General features: G+C 37.5%; 1 protein-coding gene across 4 annotated transcripts in view; it reads right to left on the bottom strand.

The window, feature by feature from the left end:
• LOC124114718 (unconventional myosin-VI-like) overlaps window positions 1-22,947 on the bottom strand; it is a 163,744-nt gene extending 140,797 nt beyond the window's left edge. The window contains exon 1 of one of the 4 annotated variants that reach the window (XM_046475424.2): window positions 22,926-22,947. The gene's annotated coding sequence lies outside the window, so the exon portion shown is untranslated. Of the gene's footprint in view, window positions 1-22,646; window positions 22,889-22,925 lie in introns of those variants that run through there. The other 3 variants (XM_046475426.2, XM_046475423.2, XM_046475425.2) reach the window with 3 other exon arrangements.
• Window positions 22,948-23,283: the final 336 nt, after the last annotated feature.

Raw genomic sequence — 23,283 nt, 5'->3', positions numbered from 1 at the left:
AACTGTAAGTGACTGAGCTACATCACCTAAACTGTAAGTGACTGAGATACATCACCTAAACTGTAAGTGGCTGAGCTACATCACCTAAACTGTAAGTGACTGAGCTACATCACTGCAACTGTAAGTGACTGAGCTAAATCAACTAAACTGTAAGTGACTGAGCTACATCACTGCAACTGTAAGTGACTGAGATACATCACCCAAACTGTAAGTGACTGAGCTACATCACCTAAACTGTAAGTGACTGAGCTACATCACCTAAACTGTAAGTGACTGAGATACATCACTGCAACTGTAAATGGCTGAGCTACATCACCCAAACTGTAAGTGACTGAGCTACATCACTGCAACTGTAAGTGACTGAGCTACATCACCTAAACTGTAAGTGACTGAGATACATCACTGTAACTGTAAGTGACTGAGATACATCACCCAAACTGTAAGTGACTGAGCTACATCACCGCAACTGTAAGTGACTGAGCTACATCACCTAAACTGTAAGTGACTGAGATACATCACCTAAACTGTAAGTGACTGAGCTACATCACCTAAACTGTAAGTGACTGAGATACATCACCTAAACTGTAAGTGACTGAGCTACAACACCTAAACTGTAAGTGACTGAGATACATCACCTAAACTGTAAGTGACTGAGCTACATCACTAAAACTGTAAGTGACTGAGATACATCACTGCAACTGTAAGAGACTAAGGCTACATCACCTAAACTGTAAGTGACCGAGATACATCACCCAAACTGTAAGTGACTGAGCTACATCACCGCAACTGTAAATGACTGAGCTACATCACTGTAACTGTAGATGACTGAGATACATCACCGCAACTGTAAGTGACTGAGCTACATCACTGTAACTGTAAATGACTGAGCTACATCGCCGCAACTGTAAATGACTGAGCTACATCACTGTAACTGTAGATGACTGAGATACATCACCGCAACTGTAAGTGACTGAGCTACATCACCCAAACTGTAAGTGACTGAGCTACATCACTGCAACTGTAAGTGACTGAGCTACATCACCTAAACTGTAAGTGACTGAGATACATCACTGTAACTGTAAGTGACTGAGATACATCACCCAAACTGTAAGTGACTGAGCTACATCACCTAAACTGTAAGTGACTGAGCTACATCACCGCAACTGTAAGTGACTGAGCTACATCACCTAAACTGTAAGTGACTGAGATACATCACCTTAACTGTAAGTGACTGAGCTACATCACCTAAACTGTAAGTGACTGAGATACATCACCTAAACTGTAAGTGACTGAGCTACAACACCTAAACTGTAAGTGACTGCGATACATCACCTAAACTGTAAGTGACTGAGCTACATCACTAAAACTGTAAGTGACTGAGATACATCACTGCAACTGTAAGAGACTAAGGCTACATCACCTAAACTGTAAGTGACCGAGATACATCACCCAAACTGTAAGTGACTGAGCTACATCACCGCAACTGTAAATGACTGAGCTACATCACTGTAACTGTAAATGACAGAGCTACATCGCCGCAACTGTAAATGACTGAGCTACATCACTGTAACTGTAGATGACTGAGATACATCACCGCAACTGTAAGTGACTGAGCTACATCACCCAAACTGTAAGTGACTGAGCTACATCACCCAAACTGTAAGTGACTGAGCTACATCACCCAAACTGTAAGTGACTGAGATACATCACTGTAACTGTAAGTGACTGAGATACATCACCTTAACTGTAAGTGACTGAGATACATCACTGTAACTGTAAGTGACTGAGCTACATCACCCAAACTGTAAGTGACTGAGATACATCACTGTAACTGTAAGTGACTGAGATACATCACCTAAACTGTAAGTGACTGAGATACATCACTGTAACTGTAAGTGACTGAGATACATCACCCAAACTGTAAGTGACTGAGCTACATCACCCAAACTGTAAGTGACTGAGATACATCAACTAAACTGTAAGTGACTGAGATACATCACCCAAACTGTAAGTGACTGAGCTACATCACTGCAACTGTAAGTGACTGAGATACATCAACTAAACTGTAAGTGACTGAGATACATCACCCAAACTGTAAGTGACTGAGCTACATCACTGTAACTGTAAGTGACTGAGCTACATCACTGTAACTGTAAGTGACTGAGATACATCACCCAAACTGTAAGTGACTGAGCTACATCACCTAAACTGTAAGTGACTGAGCTACATCACTGCAACTGTAAGTGACTGAGCTACATCACTGTAACTGTAAGTGACTGAGATACATCACCTAAACTGTAAGAAACTGAGATACATCACTGTAACTGTAAGTGACTGAGATACATCACTGCAACTGTAAGTGACTGAGATACATCACTGCAACTGTAAGTGACTGAGATACATCACTGCAACTGTAAGTGACTGAGATACATCACTGCAACTGTAAGTGACTGAGCTACATCACTGCAACTGTGACTGAGCTACATCACTGCAACTGTAAGTGACTAAGCTACATCACCCAAACTGTAAGTGACTGAGCTACATCACTGCAACTGTGACCGAGCTACATCACTGCAACTGTAAGTGACTGAGCTACATCACTGCAACTGTAAGTGACTAAGCTACATCACCCAAACTGTAAGTGACCGAGATACATCACTGAAACTGTAAGTGACTGAGATACATCACCCAAACTGTAAGTGACTGAGATACATCACTGCAACTGTAAGTGACGGAGCTACATCACCCAAACTGTAAGTGACTGAGCTACATCACTGCAACTGTAAGTGACCGAGATACATCACTGTAACTGTAAGTGACGGAGCTACATCACTGCAACTGTAAGTGACTGAGATACATCACCCAAACTGTAAGTGACCGAGATACATCACTGCAACTGTAAGTGACGGAGCTACATCACCCAAACTGTAAGTGACTGAGCTACATCACTGAAACTGTAAATGACTGAGCTACATCACCCAAACTGTAAGTGACCGAGATACATCACCCAAACTGTAAGTGACCGAGATACATCACCCAAACTGTAAGTGACTGAGATACATCACTGCAACTGTAAGTGACTGAGCTACATCACTGAAACTGTAAGTGACTGAGCTACATCACCCAAACTGTAAGTGACTGAGATACATCACTGAAACTGTAAGTGACTGAGATACATCACTGAAACTGTAAGTGACTGAGATACATCACCCAAACTGTAAGTGACCGAGATACATCACCCAAACTGTAAGTGACTGAGATACATCACTGAAACTGTAAGTGACTGAGATACATCACCCAAACTGTAAGTGACCGAGATACATCACCAAAACTGTAAGTGACCGAGATACATCACTAAAACTGTAAGTGACCGAGAAACATCACCCAAACTGTAAGTGACTGAGATACATCACCCAAACTGTAAGTGACTGAGATACATCAGTGCAGCTGTGCCTTGAGCTGTAACTGTCAGTGACTGAGCTACATGACTGTAGCTGTAGGAACAGAGCTGCAACCGGTGAAACAGTTAAAAACTAAAAATTGAACTACAGACTGTTTCATATTTAATGGAGTAATTTGTACTGGAAAATGGATAAATTGTGAATTTCTTGCAGGCCACCATTTTCCAATTGTATGATAGAACAAAGGGATGTGGTACGATGCTCGTGTATGTTAATGAGCAAGAATGTCAAAGTATACATATAGTTACTCACATGTAATAAATGTCCTTTAACAAATCAAGAAATCTAACATGACTTAACATTTATAAATATGTAAAGGGTTGGACAGCTGATTATCCTATTTTCTTGAGTATAGTGCGCACTTTTTCCCCAAAAAAACAGCTGTGTAGAAGGGGGTGCGCATTATACACGAATTAATGAGTTTTGATGTTTTTTCCCCCAATGGAAAGACATTACCGTGAGCACATAACTCCGGAAATACCATGTCAAAACGTGTTCTTTGTATATCTGGACTTATGTTTGTAACTTATTTCATCCAAAATTCCTTGTAATATTGTTTTAATTAATTTCGGCGAAATGTCTAATTTAAATTATGTATTTATACAAAGAGAAATTCACTCTTGTATACTTTGCGGGTACGGGTTGGTGTACTAGTATTTGAAATTAAGGCTTCTTATGAGTCCATCTTACTCTTTGTTTTTCTTTGTTTCTTCAGTTGTTATAAAATTCCACAGTCGTAATATGTACAACATGAAAATAACAAATTCTGGAAGGCATACAAAAGTCAGCATTTCAAAATTGATCATGTATATCTATCCCATTTGTCATCGTAATGGGGTCTGAAAGAGTAAGAATTATTTCTATGAACTGTAGGGATATTAGCGACAACCTAAAACGAAAACAAGTATTTTCCTTTCTTAAAAAGAAAAAAGCATCCATTTATTGTATACAAGATGTGCATTTTACGAAACAACAAGAACAATTCATCAAACAACAATGGGGCTATACAGAATGTTATTTTAGCTCATATAAATCAAACGCTCGTGGAACTGCAATTCTTTTTAATAATAACTTTGAATTTAAAGTTTGTAAAGAATATTCAGATGAAGACTTTGGGAATTACAAGGCCCTAGATATTGAAATTGAAAATAAGACATACCTACTCATAACTCTGTATGGCCCAAATGAAGATAACCCCGAATTTTATGAACAGATTGCAGATATTTTAAACGAATCCGAGGCTGAATTTTTAATCATTTGTGGAGATTGGAATTGTACTTTAGATCCTCTAATTGATCAATTTAATTACAAGAATGTAAATAACCCAAAAGCTAGATCCAAAATACACGATCTTATAGAGCTGTATGATCTGAAAGATCCATGGAGATTAAATAACCTAAATGAAAGAAGATATACCTGGCGTCAACCTACTCCCCTGAAACAATCACGGCTTGATTATTTTCTTATTTCACACAATCTTCTCTCCTCAGTGCAACATACCAGCATTGATCCGGATTTTAAAACAGATCACTCGGCTAAAGAGATAAGTCTGTGTTATAACGAAATCAAACGCGGTAAAGGCTTCTGGAAATTTAACAATTCTTTACTAAATGATCCAGATTATGTGAAGCTAGTTAAGGACACTATGAATGAAACTTGTGCGGAATACAAAAAAGATGAAGGTTACAATATTTCGGATCAGCTTTTATGGGAAACAATTTTATGTTTGGTAAGGGGCAAAACCATATTATATTCTAGTAGTGCAAAAAGAAATAGAGAAAATAAAGAAAAACAATTAAATGAAAAGCTCTCCTGTAAGATAACTGAACTAGATATACTAGAAAATGTTGATGATAAAAAAAAAAATACTCAAAGAAATAAATGAAATAAATTCTGAATTAGAGGAAATTAGTGAAATTAAAGCGAGGGGTTGTTTTGTAAGAGCTAAAGCCAAATGGATAGAAAAGGGAGAAAAACCAACCAAATTCTTTCTAAACTTGGAATCAAGAAATTTTCTGATTAAATCAATCACTAAACTTGAAAGAACATCTGGAGAAATTATCACAAACGCTTCAGATATTTTAAATGACATGAAATCATTTTATAAAACCCTATATTCAAAAAAAGATAGATCTCAGATAGATTTAGAAACATTATTTCCAAATGATCAAAATAAAGTTAATGAAAGATTAGCGGAAGCAAGGGAAGGTGAATTAACTTACGATGAAGTACTTAGTGCCTTAAAGCGTATGAAAAACGATAAAAGTCCGGGACCTGATGGTTTCACTGCAGAATTTTACAAAAAAAATTGGCGTGATTTAAATAAATATCTTTTAAATTCTCTTAATTATGCTTATAGAAACGAAGCGATATCAGTCACGCAAGTTCAGGGCATTATTACGTGTATTCCAAAAGAAGGTAAGTCAAAAACGTTTTTGAAAAACTGGAGACCCATCTCGTTACTTAACACTACATACAAACTTGCTTCCTCGGCTATAGCAGATCGGATCAAACCAGTTTTATCTACTTTTATCAGTGAAGAACAGAAAGGCTTTATTAAAGGGAGATATATGGGAGAGATTAACAGGCAGGTGTATGACGTTATGGAATATGTCGATACTTATCAAATTCCTGGCATGTTAATGCTTATCGACTTCGAAAAAGCTTTTGATTCTTTGGATTGGGGATTTATTCAAGACGTGTTAGCATTTTTTAAGTTTGGTTCTTCAATACGTAAATGGATAAGATTATTGTATGAAAACTCAGAGTCATGTGTATTGGTTAATGGTTTTGCAAGTTCATTCTTCAAGTTAAGTCGAGGCTGTCGCCAAGGCGACCCAATTTCCCCGTATATTTTTATCATATGTACTGAGATATTAACCAGATTGATTAAGAATAACAAATCTATCAAAGGATTAAAGATTGGTTCTATTGATCACTTATTAGCTCAGTTTGCAGACGATACAACTTTAATATTAGATGGTACAGAAAGATGTTTACAAGCTGTTTTTAAAACATTGACTCTCTTTGAACGTTTTTCGGGCTTACGGGTAAATATAGACAAAACTAAGTTGATATGGATTGGTTCAAAAAAACGTAGTCGGATAAAACTACTTCCCAAAATGAAAATGGATTGGACCGATGACTTTAAGTTATTGGGCATTAAATTTGATACTGATCTTGAAAATATGGTAGACATTAATTATAACGATAAATTCAAAGAAATAAAAAATTCAATGCAATTATGAAAAAGTAGAATACTTACACCCTTTGGACGAAATACAATATTGAAATCATTATTGTTACCAAAACTTAATCATTTGTTTTCTACTGTTCCTGCTCCATCCGAAGATATTATAAATAAATTTCAAGCAAAGTGCTTCATTTTTAGTTGGAATGAAAAACCGGATAAAATTAAAAGAGAAAGGGTAATGAATAATATTCCTAACGGTGGTTTTAAAGTACCCCTAGTAAAAGATATATTCTTGGCTTCGTCACATTCATCTATCAAATACTACCCTTAAATCGTTTATATTTGAGGCTAATATTATCCCATCTGATATTTTTCAAATGGATGCAAAATACATAAGAGACCACATCGTCAAAACTATCAGAAATCCTTTTTGGCGAGATGTAGTGTCGTCTTGGGGCCGATATATAGAAAAACATCAGAAAACACGAAAGGATGCTTATTCCAAATATAAATGGTACAATGACAATGTGCAGATTGATGGGAAATATATATTTATTAACAAGTGGGATGATGTGGGAGTAAAATTTATCAATGATTTGGTAGATCATCAGGGCCGACTTCTTTCATACTAAGAATTTGAGAATAGATACAATGATTCGTGTAATCGTTTAACGTTTTACGGAGTAAGAAATGCTATAAATGTTTATTTAAAATCTTTAGAAACTTATGATGTTACACCATTGGTAGCCCCAATTTTACCATTTAACATTCATGTACTTATGAAGAGTCCAAAGGGTTCAAAATACTACTATGATGTGCTATTGAGTTCAACATTTCAGCCAGTCAGCAATGGGAAAATGAAATAAAATATTATACAGATTATGAATGGAAAAATATAAATGAAATACCCTTCCAATGTACTGATAGTGTGCAATTGCGTTGGCTTCAGTACAGAATCATTAATCAAATACTTCCGGTTGGTAAATACCTATTTAAAGTGGGATATAAAGATTCTCCCTTGTGTACAAGTTGTGATAAAGTTATTGCTGACATTTCTCATGTACTATGGAATTGTGAAAACGCTAACTCTCTCTGGGCCGAACTTGAAAGATGGATAAATAATAAGGCGGAAATTCATATCAATTTCTCCAAAGAAAACGTTTTACTGGGCTTTCCATTTAAAGGAAAATGATCCATTAAATGCTATATGCCTTGTCATTAAGGATACTATATTCAAATTTTATCTTAAAAAGAAAAAATTGTCTTTCGAGTTGATCCAGAGAGAGTTGGCAAATTACTACTTTATAACTAAAGCGATAGCTTACTCTAACTGTAACTACAACAAGTTTGTGAAGTTTTGGTCCAGCTGCCACAAACTATTTTTGTAACCATATCAACTCAAATACTGAATTATCCGAGTTCATATGCCCCCATGATGTATGATTCTGTTATTGTTTTAAGAATCGCTGTATGAACATTAATATGTATGAAATGCTGTACGACAAAAAAAAGTGGAATAATAAAAAATTAAAAAAATAAAATAAAAATTTCGGCGAAATCGTGTGTGAAGCAATCAGAAGATCGCACAACTCACCATTATTAACAGCAACCACGGTCAGATTACCACTATTGATGCCTTGAAACGAACATTAGTTGACAGAGAATGGATACATATATCATAAATGCCATACTGTGACTCGTTAAAAGTCATATTTGTTTTTGTTGGACGATTCTATGTCAACACGTAATTCTCTCAATCACGCGATCACGTGCATGGGAGCCTTGACGGTGACTGGTCAGACTGATTCCATGTAAAAACTAATACCCGGCAATAGCGATCAGCTGCTTCGCTTAGGGTTATTATTATTTTAAATATGTTTAGTAAAAGCTGCATCTAAATTAACAAGATATTGGAATATATTATTCCTGATAAAAAAATAGTTTCAGATACAATTTTTGCCGATCTTTGTATTAAACTCCTGTAAAGTTATATCATTGGGTGTGTCTTGACCGAATCACCAGTATTCCAAGAAAACGTGTGTACAGCTGATTGCTGTGTCCGGCTTAATTACACGAGAAAATAAACAAGGTAATCTCATCTTTGGATATAAAACAATGCCTAGCAGAACAAAAAATACAATTTAAACGGTAAATCAACATGTCTGGTGATTTTTTATCTCAAATTTCGAATTTGTACTGACCAAGTTTCTCATCGCCTGTTCGTTTGCCAGACTTCGCTAAAGGGGTACGGTGTAATTTTTTTTCTGCGCTTTGTATTCAAAAAATTTGTTTCCAAAATATTGAATCCACTAGAGGGGGCTGCCCATTATACATGAGTGCGCACTATACTCAGGAAAATATGGTAGTCAATTCACGAAAACCTTGCATGTAAATCTTCGAATCTTGCAGTCCTTTGTGAAAGTGCCGCTTGACTTCGAGTGGCAGTGATTTTTCACCAGGTAGCCCAGAGGCCTGTCCCTCGGTATATGGTCTCTGTCCCAACCTGTTGTTGTCCTTCTCTGTGATTCAAAGGTGCTTAACGGCACATCAGCAATCTCTTAACTATTCAAATGCATTACATTCCAAGCAAAACCATAGTCTGTCCATAGTCATAAAACTATTCAATTCCTAACAACTGAACAAGTTTAGTAATGTTGATAACTTTGTAGAACATTGTATAAATACTCATGATAAAGTACTGTCGGAAATGCTAGAAAACTGCTTTTCTGGCTTCATGTAATAAATACGAGTCATAGGACTATAAAAAGAGCATATGTCAAAATAACACGAATTGACCTTATCTAGTCTTACTTACATTGTGATTACCCTTAAAATGTACTTTCACAGGTAAAATGATGATAAACTTGTCCCGACGTGATGACCTCCCACAGTCCCGTGCATTCTCCCAGGTGCAAATGTCACCGAGCTGGGGATGGTCTCAAAATATTGCTGTTATTGTACTTAATTGACATGCGTTGATGGGGTAGCAATTCAGGATATGTGCTGCATTATTTGCATGGAAACATGATAGACTAGTTAAGAGCTATGAAACAGGATGAGTATTGGAAGGTTGCGGTTTTGGAATCCAGAAGTATTTGTTGTTCTACAGATGGTTTCTTGAGGTAGCATTTATTTCCGCTGATGACGAATATGAATCTGTACTTTTGAATGCTGTGTTATGTCTTGCTACCAACCCGTTACACTTAGACAAGATGGGCACAACAGGATTGAGCTTACAATGTTGGACTGCTGTACGTAAGAAAACGTAACCGTGTTGTGCTGCCAGCACATATGTCTTGTACTTAACTGGTTTCTTCTTCAGCCGAATTTTCTCCATGAGTTGAACTTTCGTTTCATATGGTCTGAAGTCGACAATGTCATATATGGTCACCTTCAGACTACTCATGGTTTGGGCAACAGTATCTGATTCCCGGACGTTATATTAACTGGCGTTGTCCATGACAACAACACTGGCGTTGTTTAAAATAGGCAATAGCTGAAGTTCAAACCATTCTATGAACACATCACCTCCTATAATTTCCTAATGAAAATCACCACTTTTCTTTTTCGCCTCAAAAACTAGCACACATCACCATATCATGCGTTGCAGCATGCAAAACAATGACACGATTAGATTTACCTGATGGTACCATGGGTGCTTTTTGTCCATCTGCCGATAGCCACATGTAGTCAGTGGAATGATTCATCAAGGTATGACTGTGATAGTTATGACAGGGTAGGAGATAATGTGACTGGATAGACAGGACGGAATATTTTCCCCTGAAAAGTGCTCAGTCATCGCCATGCGCAGTGTCTTGAAATCCCATCTCTTGAAGAGCAATAGTTAGTGCAGTCCAGGAAACATGAATTGTATCTTTAATTCCTCCCAAATTCTACTACAAGTCAGGGTTACCTTCTGCTCATAAAACTTGTACACTATACGCCTAATCACCCTGTATCAAAGCTGTCTTATATCCTTTTACTTCCCAGTTTTGTTTTTGAGACCACCCCTATACCTGTTTTGTTTTCTTAACATACCTAGACTTGATGGTATGAAGTGAAAACCCCATAGCTTGGGCAGTTCGGTAAATTCACCCTATCTAAATTAATAAATGGTTTCCCTCTATCTCTCTAAAGTGTAAAGAACTTGTAAACATTTCCCAGTATAGACTCCATATCGTGTACCATGGTTATGGCTATGCAAGTGTAATGTAACATGCATCATGGGAGCAATGTTAACAAAGAAACGCAGCGTCATTTTGTCATTTTAGAAGATGCACATCTAGAATTTTCTCAAAATGATTTTTGTGTGTGGATTAGATGTTTTATGAAGACTACATTATTATCATTATAATAATGTGCACATATTTCTAAAGTATGTTTCAGACTGTCATCATTGGACTTAGAATAAATGTGAACTTCCTGTTTTCGTTCGAATTTGTCTCCTGTAAACTTGTCGACAGGACTCCTTGTGACTGAAATACTTCAAACCACAGGTAGGGCTACCGGTAGCTATTCGATATTTCAATAACAACAGTCTGTGAAAAAATATATCCTTTTTTAACAGGCAAAAAGCAGTTTTCTAGCATTTCCGACAGTACTTTAGTAACCTTTCCATTACAAAAGCTTCAACTATTAAACTGGGGAGATGTTTTAATCATGTTAATTCACTACATTGTTTTTCCATTTGTTCCAATCTTGATGAGACAGACCTAAACCCACTAAAGGTGTATCCCAATACGCCAATCAGCTGTCTCAGTGACAAACATTCAGAAACAAATTTTTTTGAACAGCGACCATATTAACACAATTAATGCCTAACAACAACCAACATACTCCACCTCTAACTTGCTAAAAACTTAACACGCTTCATGAGAAATATCTCCTCTTATAACTTCCACTTTCAGAACACACTAACTAAACTAGTAGGACTGCATGATATTACCGGTATACTGCAATAAGCATGATAAGCTTTTCAAAAGATACATGTAGCAATATTTTTTCGGTGTTCTGTTGGTTGAAAAATATATACACGGCTTGGTTATTATTTGCATGGTTTAACCTAAATTCTACGCAGGAATTCATTCACAAATGTTTCCATTTAAAATTGATTGACAAAATGGTGGAAACAAGGAAGTGTACGAATGTCACCGACTGACCATGCCGAGCAATATTTACTTCAGCACAAGATTGTAAAATACATTTTTCTGGCCAATACACAGCCATATTAACTAGACGTTTTACATCACTGCAACTGTAAGCGACTGAACTACATCACTGCAACTGTAAGTGACTGAGCTACATCACTGAAACTGTAAGTGGCTGAGCTACATCACCCAAACTGTAAGTGACTGAGCTACATCAAAGCATCTGTAAGTGGCTGAGCTACATCACTGCAACTGTAAGTGACTGAGCTACATAACTGCAACTGTAAGTGACTGAGATACATCACCTAAACTGTAAGTGACTGAGATACATCACCCAAACTGTAAGTGACTGAGATACATCACCGCAACTATAAGTGACTGAGATACATCACCGCAACTGTAAGTGACTGAGATACATCACTGTAACTGTAAGTGACTGAGATACATCACTGCAACTGTAAGTGACTGAGCTACATCACTGCAACTGTAAGTGACTGAGATACATCACTGTAACTGTAAGTGACCGAGCTACATCACCTTAACTGTAAGTGACTGAGATACATCACTGCAACTGTAAGTGACTGAGATACATCACTGCAACTGTAAGTGACTGAGATACATCACTGCAACTGTAAGTGACTGAGCTACATCACTGCAACTGTAAGTGACTGAGATACATCACTGTAACTGTAAGTGACCGAGCTACATCACCTTAACTGTAAACGACTGAGATACATCACTGCAACTGTAAGTGACTGAGATACATCACTGCAACTGTAAGTGACTGAGCTACATCACTGCAACTGTAAGTGACTGAGCTACATCACTGCAACTGTAAGTGGCTGAGACACATCACCTAAACTGTAACTAGATTGCAAAATACATTTTTCTGGCCAGTTCACAGCCCTATTAATCAGAAACACAAACTAGGATGTTCAATGTTTATCATGTTTATAGACACAATAACATCTCGTTACCCCAATCATATAGACTATGCATGCAAAAGACCCATCAAACATGCTAATTACAACTAATTTATGGAGCAATATTAGATCTTGACCTTTCTCATCATCACGATTACAATGATTACAACTTCTTACACTGCAACAATTGCCTTAGTGACATACACAGTACATGTACAGTCAAGAAGGTGACAACCCGTTCTCCTCTGAATCACGAATACCATCTAATTTTTCATTGCTCAATCCCGAATCTTGAATATTACTAAACACAGATCTCAAAAGTTTTGAAAAAAGGGTGCAATTTAAAGTTAAATTGCTGAAAAAATATTAAAAATTTAAAAGTATGACAGAAACCTTTTTTTAAAATGTTGAATCTGGGTACCAAATATGATGTTATTTGCATTCAGCGTACCACACTACTGAGTCCCGTATACCTCTAAACAGACCCCTGAATCCCACATGCCAAAAGGGGGTTAGCAGCCTCAGTAAGGTGCACAAGCAACATGCAATCACAGACAAAAGCATTCAGGAAATGATTTTCCCTTGTTCACAAAGGGAGAATTCAGATACTTCTATCAAAGCAGGTGAACTAGTGACACATTTGACAAAATGCACCTAGTTTAGTTCTTGCCATATGAGAAAAAAACAAGTTTGCTGAAGACCTATGGACATTTGGTGTAAGAATGTATGTTTGTGCTCTGAACAATTTTCATTGTTAACATGACAGTATTGATAGAGTTAATCAAAGCACAAGGGCACATCAGCATGAGTAAGTGAGTGAGGTTTTTTTTAGTGAGGTTTTACGCCACTTTTAGCAATAATCCAGCAATATCAAAGCGGGGGACACCAGAAATGGCTTCACACATTGTACCTTCGGCGTGGCGATAGAACGCTTTAAACACTAGGCTACCCGACCACCCCTGATATTAAAGTGACAAACATCATCATGATCATGGCGATATATATTATGAGCACATTTGTAATTGCTGTTAGCACAATTCCAAACACAATTGCAGGGCTAATGCATCAATATGAAGTTTCAGTTTCGTAGTCCCTACAGTTTACAGAAATTGCTGACAGTGACAAGCCACCACTGAATAACATTTTGGAAATTTCATACACTGACTGCATGTCAATTACACACTGATACATGCAAAAATGCTGTCAAATGGCAAAGTAATACAGCTTTCAAAATCAAAATATGTTCAGAATTCTGTGACCTTCTTTTAAGTATGCTATAGCATACACTTTTTGACGTATTTTGTGGATACTTACAATACAATACTTCAAAATAAAGACCAATACCTCCATAGATGAAGCAACAGTTTCATTATGACAACCTTGTTTAATAATAACCAGAGCAGGAATTAAGTAAGCAATTTACAAGGTTAAATGGTTTCAGTTTCATGACACTGCTGTTGCTCACCATGTATTCACCTGAATATCTGCAACAGTGCATGCAGTGTGTAATATTGCAAAACATATTAACACTGTTGTGATTACTAACAATTAGGTTTCTGTTACAAACTTTTAACTCTAGTTCTTTGTGCCTTCTGAGTAATATGTTTGAAGAGAGCAGTTTAGATGCTTATAAATCATGTTCTCAGCAAAAACAAATCTACAAAAAATATTATTCATTCACTGTTTACAAGACAACATCACAAAGTTCATAATTTATTCCACATTGGTAACCAGAACTCGGCAGAAGCAAGAATGAAAATAAGTAACAGAAGTTTCTACACGGCAGAAAGGCATGTACTACCAGCTGGCTGGTGTCAATATGTATGATATGGCTACCACAGTTAAAATCAGATACAAATTCAAGTTTTTGCCACCATTGCAGGAATCAGTCTATAATACCGAGAGGTTTCATAGATATATAAAATGGGAGTAAATCATGATAGACAATGGTACGTTGATTGTTTCGGTCAAAGCCACAGCAGGTAAAAAATAGCATTTCCGATTAAATGCAATGTTTTTATACTTACCTGACACTACACAGTGCTTTAGCTTCCCTACCTCACACAAACAGACAGTACTGGAACGGAGAGACAGTTGAAACAGAATAGTCCTAGTATATGACTATAGACCATGCCCCGAAACCCATGAGTTATTCACCTTGGACCCCACTCTCTCATGTTCTTCACTGTATGACAGTAGGCACAGCAGGCACAGCTTACACAGTGGTGCCAGAACAGAAAGAGGGAAGGAGGTGGACGCAGTCCGTGTAGGCCTAAAGTCGTAGCATCATATAAGTTTAAAAACATTGCATTTATTCAGAAATGCTTATGTTTTACCTTACCCAAAGCTACACAGTGCTTTATTCGACTGACATGGAAGCAGTGCTCAAAATAGGCATCAGCCCATAGGCCCAAGGCTGTCAGATTTGTTCTCGGGCAGATAGTTTTTCGACGTAATAAGCGCCCCGCTCTAATAGCGCCCACGGCGATATTTGCTATGTCAGCATAAACCATGAAATTTACAATCTTTTCACTGTTGTTTTTCAACAAAATAATATAGATAATAAGAGCCCTCTATTTCTAATTTTGAGAGAGCCCTGGGCGCTTATTATGTCGAATACGGTATTTCATTTCAATTTATCATATTTTATCATTAGACTTAAATAATGAACTGTTTCTCATAATGTTATTGAAAAAATCATAATCTGGGACACGCTTTTACAACTGGCCCATATCGAACAAGTCAAAAGCAACATAAAGACGTTTCACTCAAATCATAAATGAATTAAAGCAATATACAAAATCAACAAAAATTTCTGGAAATTGTCAATCTTACCTGTAAGTTACTATTTCCATCTTTTCGTGCAATCGTGTAATGTTAGTCAAATCTCATCCCACCATTTGTCGCCTCAATTTTTAGACCCGGACACGTTGTTTAATGCCAAAATATATGCATAAAAAATCTTTGTCACAGGTCGTAAGCTAGCACGATATGTCCACGAACTTCCATGTTTTGGAAGCGGAAAGCCACTATTATCGGGAAATATGTGATGACAGATTGTACTTAAAAATCTTTTTATCAGCATTTTCAGATTACTTAAACAATGAAAATAAAAAAGAAATAAGTAGGTGGATTGCTCTATATTAAATCTTTAAATTGCTGAAAATCTCCATAATGTTAGCTTCCTTGGTGCTTTATCTGGATGTTATGAATGTGTTAGCCTAATATTTTATTAGAAATGAATTAAGTGAGAATTGCACTTTTTAAATAATGTGATTAACAAACATTTCATATTTATAAACAGTATGATTAGACCTTTCAAATGGTGTATGACATGTAGTAGCAAAGATGTATTACAAGCTGATAATTCCTTGATGATAAATGAAGGCTTCATCTGTCACAACAGAGTCTCTGGGAATGTGGTGTGATAGCAGTAAATGCTTCTGGTTGACTGCTTTTGTGTTGTAATTTATATTGCAAGAGTATGTCACCCTGCTTCAGCTAAAATGTTTGGGCCTACAGTTTTTCCACTGGGCCTACAGTTTTTTAAATGTGCTGGGCCTTAACACTGCTGAGTTTCAGACACTGCATGGAAGGTAGGTTTATCGTGATCATCATCCCAAGGCAAGAGAGTTAACTGACTTTTAAAGTCCAGTTTCCACCCTTGCCAAACTAGGCTGGTATTATGGAGCTATATTTTGGCTGGACTAACGAGTCTATGCATATAGTCCAATTAGAATCGTGCATCGAAATCCGGTTCATAAACTGTCATTCAGATTTCGGTCAATTGCAGGATTTGCACCTCAGATATTTCAACAGATATTTTCCAAACCTTTTCATGTTTTTAATCAAGATGCTCGCGTGATTTGCTGCACTTTGCGATGTAAGATCAATTTTACCACAATATAGATCTTTATTATCGATCAGGTCGTCTTGACTGGATGCCGCCATTTTGTTTGAAGAAAATGCAAGACATGCGAAAATTACATCATCTATGATTATGATTGTTTAGTTAATTAAAAAAGGTAAATTTCATTTACCTTCAAATTCTTGAATTATCTCAGAAAATGTCTCGTTGTCCCAATCACTCAATATTTCATCCAAAATCTCCAATGTGGAAGTCAGGGTAAATTTCCATCTGTTCCTCCATGTTGATGATTTCAAAAATAGTTCAATTAATTAATGTATACATACACGGTGATGAGACCCAAAAAATTCAGTGATGTCATGCTCATTCGACAACACTTTTTAACCAATCAGATCAGAGAACATACCTACTTTTATGTTACAATACAATTACAATAGCCACTGTTGGCTCTACGATCGAGCCCAGGAATTCCAAGATAGTTCGACAAGGGTGGAAACTGGACTTTTATAGTCAGTTAACTGTCTTGCCTCATGAAGATATATCGTGAAAAGCACCAGTCACGCTGAGGCAGCATCAGACTGGGAATTTTCCTTTCGTGATGAGTGCGGTTGGGTTTATGGGGCTGGTCTTTGTTCAGGATGTTGGCAATCTGGTGTCGTAGGAAGTCAACATTACCTCCTGGGGCCAGTTGTTGTAAGCCCTTCCCGATGTTGGCTATGAATGCATCATGGTTGGCCCAGGAGCTGGTTGGTGAGAACTTCAGCCCTTTGGCCAGGACTGCAATGTGTTGCTGGTCGAGGATCTTGCTGCTTGAGTTGATGATAGTCTTGCTGTAGTAGTCTGCAATGGCAGATGTTGTTGTGGGTTTAAGGTTGTGGGGTTGATTCTTGTGGTAATTGAACTTGGTTATGCGAGTCTTTTTTTGTGGCAGAATACAGGTTACAGTTGCTGTTCGTCTGGATCTTTCTGAGGGTGGAGTAGGTTTGTTCTGCAAGAACTGATTGAAGCTGGTTTTGATGCTTTGCGAATGGCATCTCGGGTGAAGGACTTGGTTTTGCGATGGTGGCATATCCTCTCTATTACGAGGTGTTTTATGGCTTTCTGGAAGATAGTGCGTGCTGCTGGCGAGTTGACAGGGCTTCTTAGTTGTAGGCCTTTAGGTACGAGTTTGTTGTCTCTGCATCGCATCAAGAACATAAGGTGGTTGGATGATAAGATGCACTTGTTTTCCAGGTTGTTGAGTTGGTCTATGGTTGTGATTGCCATGTCTCCATGAAGACGATGAATAACTTCTTTGAGAGGCATTTAGAAGTTGGAGTTCTAAGCAAGGATAAAATATATGGATGAACAACTTCTTTATTACAATTAGGAGCGACGTTTTCAGTCTCCAAAAGATTACTGTAAATCAGCTCTATCAAACCACATCCGTGACAACCCAAGCCACAGCATCCAGTGGGACAAAGTAAAAGCCATCACCACCAACCTCAAAGACTTCAAAATCAGAAAACTACAAGAAGCCATCAACATCAAAAGACTCCAACTGTCAATCAACCGTGACCAAGGCTATTACATACCCCCGACCTGGTGTACCATGAACTCATCAAAGACCAGTCATAATTCTTTTGTTTATATTACTGGCTTCACCCTTTTGTTTATACTACTGACTTCACCAGTCACTATGTTTATTCTTTTCTGTAGATTATAAACAGGCTTCTCCACTTCAGTGTAACTACATCTTAAATCTACTCTATTATATAAACATTGCCGCCTACCTGTATAAATACTTGTCAACCAGACTCTGTACATCACTTGCTTGACAACAGTGATAGACCTACACCGAAATGTGGCTCCTAATTGTAATAAAGAAATTGTTCATCCGTATATCTTATCCTTACTTAAATTAAAACATGCAAAAATCTAAAATGGCATATGCATAGGGAATTCAGAAATTGAACAGCAACCAACATTTTCTACATCAGAACAGAACCATTATAACATCATAAATTAATACTACCTTCAGCAGAAGTTTCTGAGCGCTCACTCGCATGTTCTGATTGATGCTAACCACTACACATGGTCCTGTAAATTTGGCGAATAAACTGCAAGGTATTCCAACTTGAAATGATTTTGTTGATCAATACATAACATGAACCTTCATGATATACCAGGGATTTATTTATCTAGATCTCCAAACTAGGTACCCTTGGCAGACAAATCCTGACAAAATGGGGAAAAACTAATTATGTAAGACATTTGTAATTTTTTATATATAAAGTATCAATTGTTTCTAATTTAACAGATATTTGAACTTTTCATTTTAAAACTGCACTTAATGCAATAATGTAAAATAAAGCATTAACACCTATTTCTCTTTATTATTCCTGTAATCAGTGTAATACAAGTCACCGCGATCAAGCCATCACATTAATTGGGAAAGTTTATCTCCCATTTGAAAACTTTTACTGACAGCTGCTGCAGACTGCAGGCCAAATATCAGTTTCTCAGCAGGTGCCTTTGCACCCACACAAGTAACAAAATGCCAAAACATACACAAGGAAGAATTGTGCTGCATTGTTGACAGCATCATTTAAAGAAATACCCAACAGATTACAATATCATGAAATTTAGACAAGTTTATTACATTCGTAGGCCCTATAAACCTTTTCCAGAAGTGTTTAAGTTTTGCAAACATAGCTGCTAATTTGAGTTGACTTCAATGGGTTAAAACATTAACGCAATAAATTCAAATCCAATTAGCATGATTAGCAGCTATTATGTTATCCTGATGATAATATCGTTTTGAATGGGGCTGGAGTTCTTCATGAGCACCTTGCAGTGTAATGCGGTTGTGAGTCAGCGACACATACTAAGAAACAAGCAAAATGTGATGTGGACCGACAGGCAGGTGGGAGTAAGATAATAACCTCCCTCTGGCAATCCCACCACAAGCTACACAGTTGCCAATTAGGAGGGCAGGTGCACTGCGGTCTCTTTTCTATCTTCACTTGATCACAGTCACATAGCCATTGATCACAGCAGGAAGTCACCAAGATTCTTACATAACCATAAGCAAACTATTATCAGTAACATCACATATTTTTTCAGCATCTTTGTTGTCTTATCAGTGAAGATAGCACACAAATTGCCTGGATCACAAAATGCTAAAGTATTCCAACCAACATAGTTCCCCAAAGTACCTGCAACATGTAGTAGACCTCTATCTACCTGCAACAACCTGCAGTAGACAACACACCTGTGTTTACCTGCAACAACCTGCAGTAGACAACACACCTGTGTCTACCTGCAACAACCTGCAGTAGACAACACACCTGTGTCTACCTGCAACAACCTGCAGTAGACAACACACCTGTGTCTAACTGCAACAACCTGCAGTAGACAACACACCTGTGTCTACCTGCAACAACCTGCAGTAGACAACACACCTGTGTCTAACTGCAACAACCTGCAGTAGACAACACACCTGTGTCTACCTTCAACAACCTGCAGTAGACAACACACCTGTGTCTACCTGCAACAACCTGCCGTAGACAACACACCTGTGTCTACCTGCAACAAACTGCCGTAGACAACACACCAGTGTCTACCTGCAACAACCTGCCGTAGACAACACACCTGTGTCTACCTGCAACAACCTGTAGCTACAGCAGTTATTGTGGTCAGGTGCAAACATTGAGGAGTCAACACGGCCCATCATGAGGCCAACACACTGCAAGCAGGATAGGACAGTTTAGGCATATTTACAACTAACTCCTAGCACAAACAGAATGCAAAAACAACACAGGGCTTCACCAGCAGACATGGTGATCTTGATTATTTGACAGAACTTTACCTGACCTACAGGAAACCCAATGTAGTGGTTGCAGGGCCTCAAACATGGCCAAAACAACACAACTAATTATGAGGCATACGTTGCAAACAACTAAAATTCCAGGGGTTGATTTAACTGCCGGCCTGTTGGCCCGGACCAGTTAAAATAACAAAGGGCTTGCTAAAAAGTAAAGTAGATCATGTTAGTCAAAATTTCACTCTTCTCCATATATGTTTAATTTTCTTAATTGGACACTACTCGTGAATCATGTAATTTTGAGGAGAAAATATTTAGGGGGAATGTCTTTTGAATAGCTAACTCAAAGGACGATATAGGGCGATCATCTTGGTGCAATGACAACCAGTTGTTTACACATCTTTATTGCTCATAAATCACCACAAAATGAGGCAAATGGAAGCCAAGATTTAATCTAAGAGTGCAGGAAAAGGCTTTTTTAGCGGTGAGGAGTTCTAAAATGTTCAGAGCCCCTCCAGGTGGCTTCACGACCACAGGTTCAGCCACTTTGAAGCCTCAACCATTTAGTTGTAGGCCAGTCATTTGGGAGAAGGGAAAGTAACTTTTAAAAGGAGCAAGCCCTGCCAGCTACATACAAATTTGTTGTTAAATTTACCCCTGATTGCGCTTGAAAGAATTAGTTGAAAGAAACCTGTCATCCATCCACTATCTTCTATTTAAAGCATATATTGTGCAAATTTACCACGGCATTCAACATGTTCATTATTAGCTGTTAAGTAAAGTTAGAATAATCCTTTCAAAGTAATAATAAAAGAGTTAATGAATACTTCTGAAAATATACCAGAAAAAAACCATGTCCTCTAAAAGATGAAATATCACCAGTTATCATGGTTATTGTTGTTTCTTTAATAACATCAGCACACTAATGCTGACAGACAATGAATGATGACTGGATGAAGGTAACTACTGCTGTATCATCTGATTCTCCATCAGATTGCATCATTTTACACAGATTATTACCTACAACATGAACAATCATGTATCATGGCAGCAGCAGAAATGGGTACCAGGATGTACACAACCCTAGCAATGTTGAATGTACACTACATCAGGGTGTGCAAGCACTGGCAGCTGCTTTAAACAGTTTTATGTGACACACTGCGCTTCTCTCCTGGCACATTTAGCACACACACGACACAGCAAGTGAAAGAAGGCTTTGTAAGTCTGCACCAAGACTAACATTGCTGTCTGAATTGGTTGCATGAATTACTTCCTTACTAAACAGCCTGCACAATGTAAGACAATATCTCAAATATATGTCTTTAATATCAGGTTATCATGGTTACAGTGATAATGAAATGATGACAGGAGATTAAAGCTGGACAAAGCAAACATTTTCAAGATAACATTTCTATTGCTTTCTGCAGAAGATACGATATAATGTCAAATACATTTATGCTCTTGTCAAAATTCAGTTTCAAGAATCATTAAAATATTTCCACTGAACTCTATCACGACAACAGCAATACATTTCTTCACCTTTTCCATACATATAAATAGTAGCAAATGAGATATAATGTGTATAGGTGTTCAGCCCTACACCAATTATATAATTGATTATTTTGGATTAGAAGACCTGATGTTACTAAAGACTGATGGGTACCCTGTGTGTAATCTTAACAAAACACTGTTTACAAATATGTGGATACGAGACATCTGCCTGATATGGTGCCATGTTAGAAGTACATAGTGAATATATAATTATGGGTGTGGCTGTCAGGAATTTTCTGTCCATCTATTGTATTAAATTCCCCAACAGGTCATTTTTCAGATTTGTATTCCCTTGAACAAAGTATTACATATCCATAAGATGCCTGTATAGTATGTCTGGTGGAGTTTTGTGCCTTTTGATACAACAAAAGGGGGACAATTGATAAATGTTTGTGTTACTAATTACAATAATGTAACTTCGCAATCTGATGAATGACAATATGTGTAAGTTACTGTAATATAACCTGTACACTTATAGAGAGTAGTAACCTTACCAGAGCCCTACTGTCGAAATGGACAAATATAGCTTTGTACATTGACTAAGAAGTGAGGTATTTCCTAGTTCTTTCGATCAGTGATCAGGTGGTCTTTATCATTGGGGCGTGGACCTCTCGTTTAGAAACCACGCAACTAGTCTAGTGTAAGTAACCAGAAAATATACTAGTAATGTAGCAAGACAGGCAAATACAATGTCTTACCTTGGACAGTGAGTTTGGACAAGTGAAGATGGTCAACGAAATATCGTGACATGTACTAACACCTGAACCGGTACAGTGTCGCGTCAAAGCCGAGACTGTATCCCTCCGCCCTCACCTGGCAAAATAGTCCCTGCCAAACGACATCTCTTTAAGGTGAAACTTTATACATTGAATATGATGCTTGTATATGTTAGGTATGACAGATAGATGTTGACTTGTTAGTGGTTAATATTATATTGAATTGGACTGAACTTCTGGGGTTACTTGCTGAAAAGTTACCAGTTTTCATCGACAGGTGAGTTGTGACGTCATCTCAAGGACAGCTTGATCTGAACCGGAAATTATCTACCATCATTGCTGCACCGCCAATTTCAAATGAAATGTACAGAAATGTATATCCTGTGTGTGCAGTATATCCCGCATTATAGATTATATTACGAACACCTTTACTTATTCATTTGCGTGCAAAATCTATAATGATCAGTTGCACCTGTGGTAGGTTCTGAAAAGTAGTGTTAAATCTAGTGATCGAATTCTAAACAGAAATATATTCCCTAATGGGAGATCAGAAAAAGAAACCAGAATAGCGCGACTGTAGGCTAAGGCTATACGTGAAAGTTATATATTTCCTTCTGGA

This window comes from Haliotis rufescens, unplaced genomic scaffold (assembly GCF_023055435.1).
Source record: "Haliotis rufescens isolate VD_foot unplaced genomic scaffold, xgHalRufe1.0.p SCAF_5, whole genome shotgun sequence".
Lineage (NCBI taxonomy): Eukaryota > Metazoa > Mollusca > Gastropoda > Lepetellida > Haliotidae > Haliotis > Haliotis rufescens.
The sequence above is the reverse complement of the archived record's forward strand: the minus strand, read 5'-3'. Positions and strand labels throughout refer to the sequence as shown.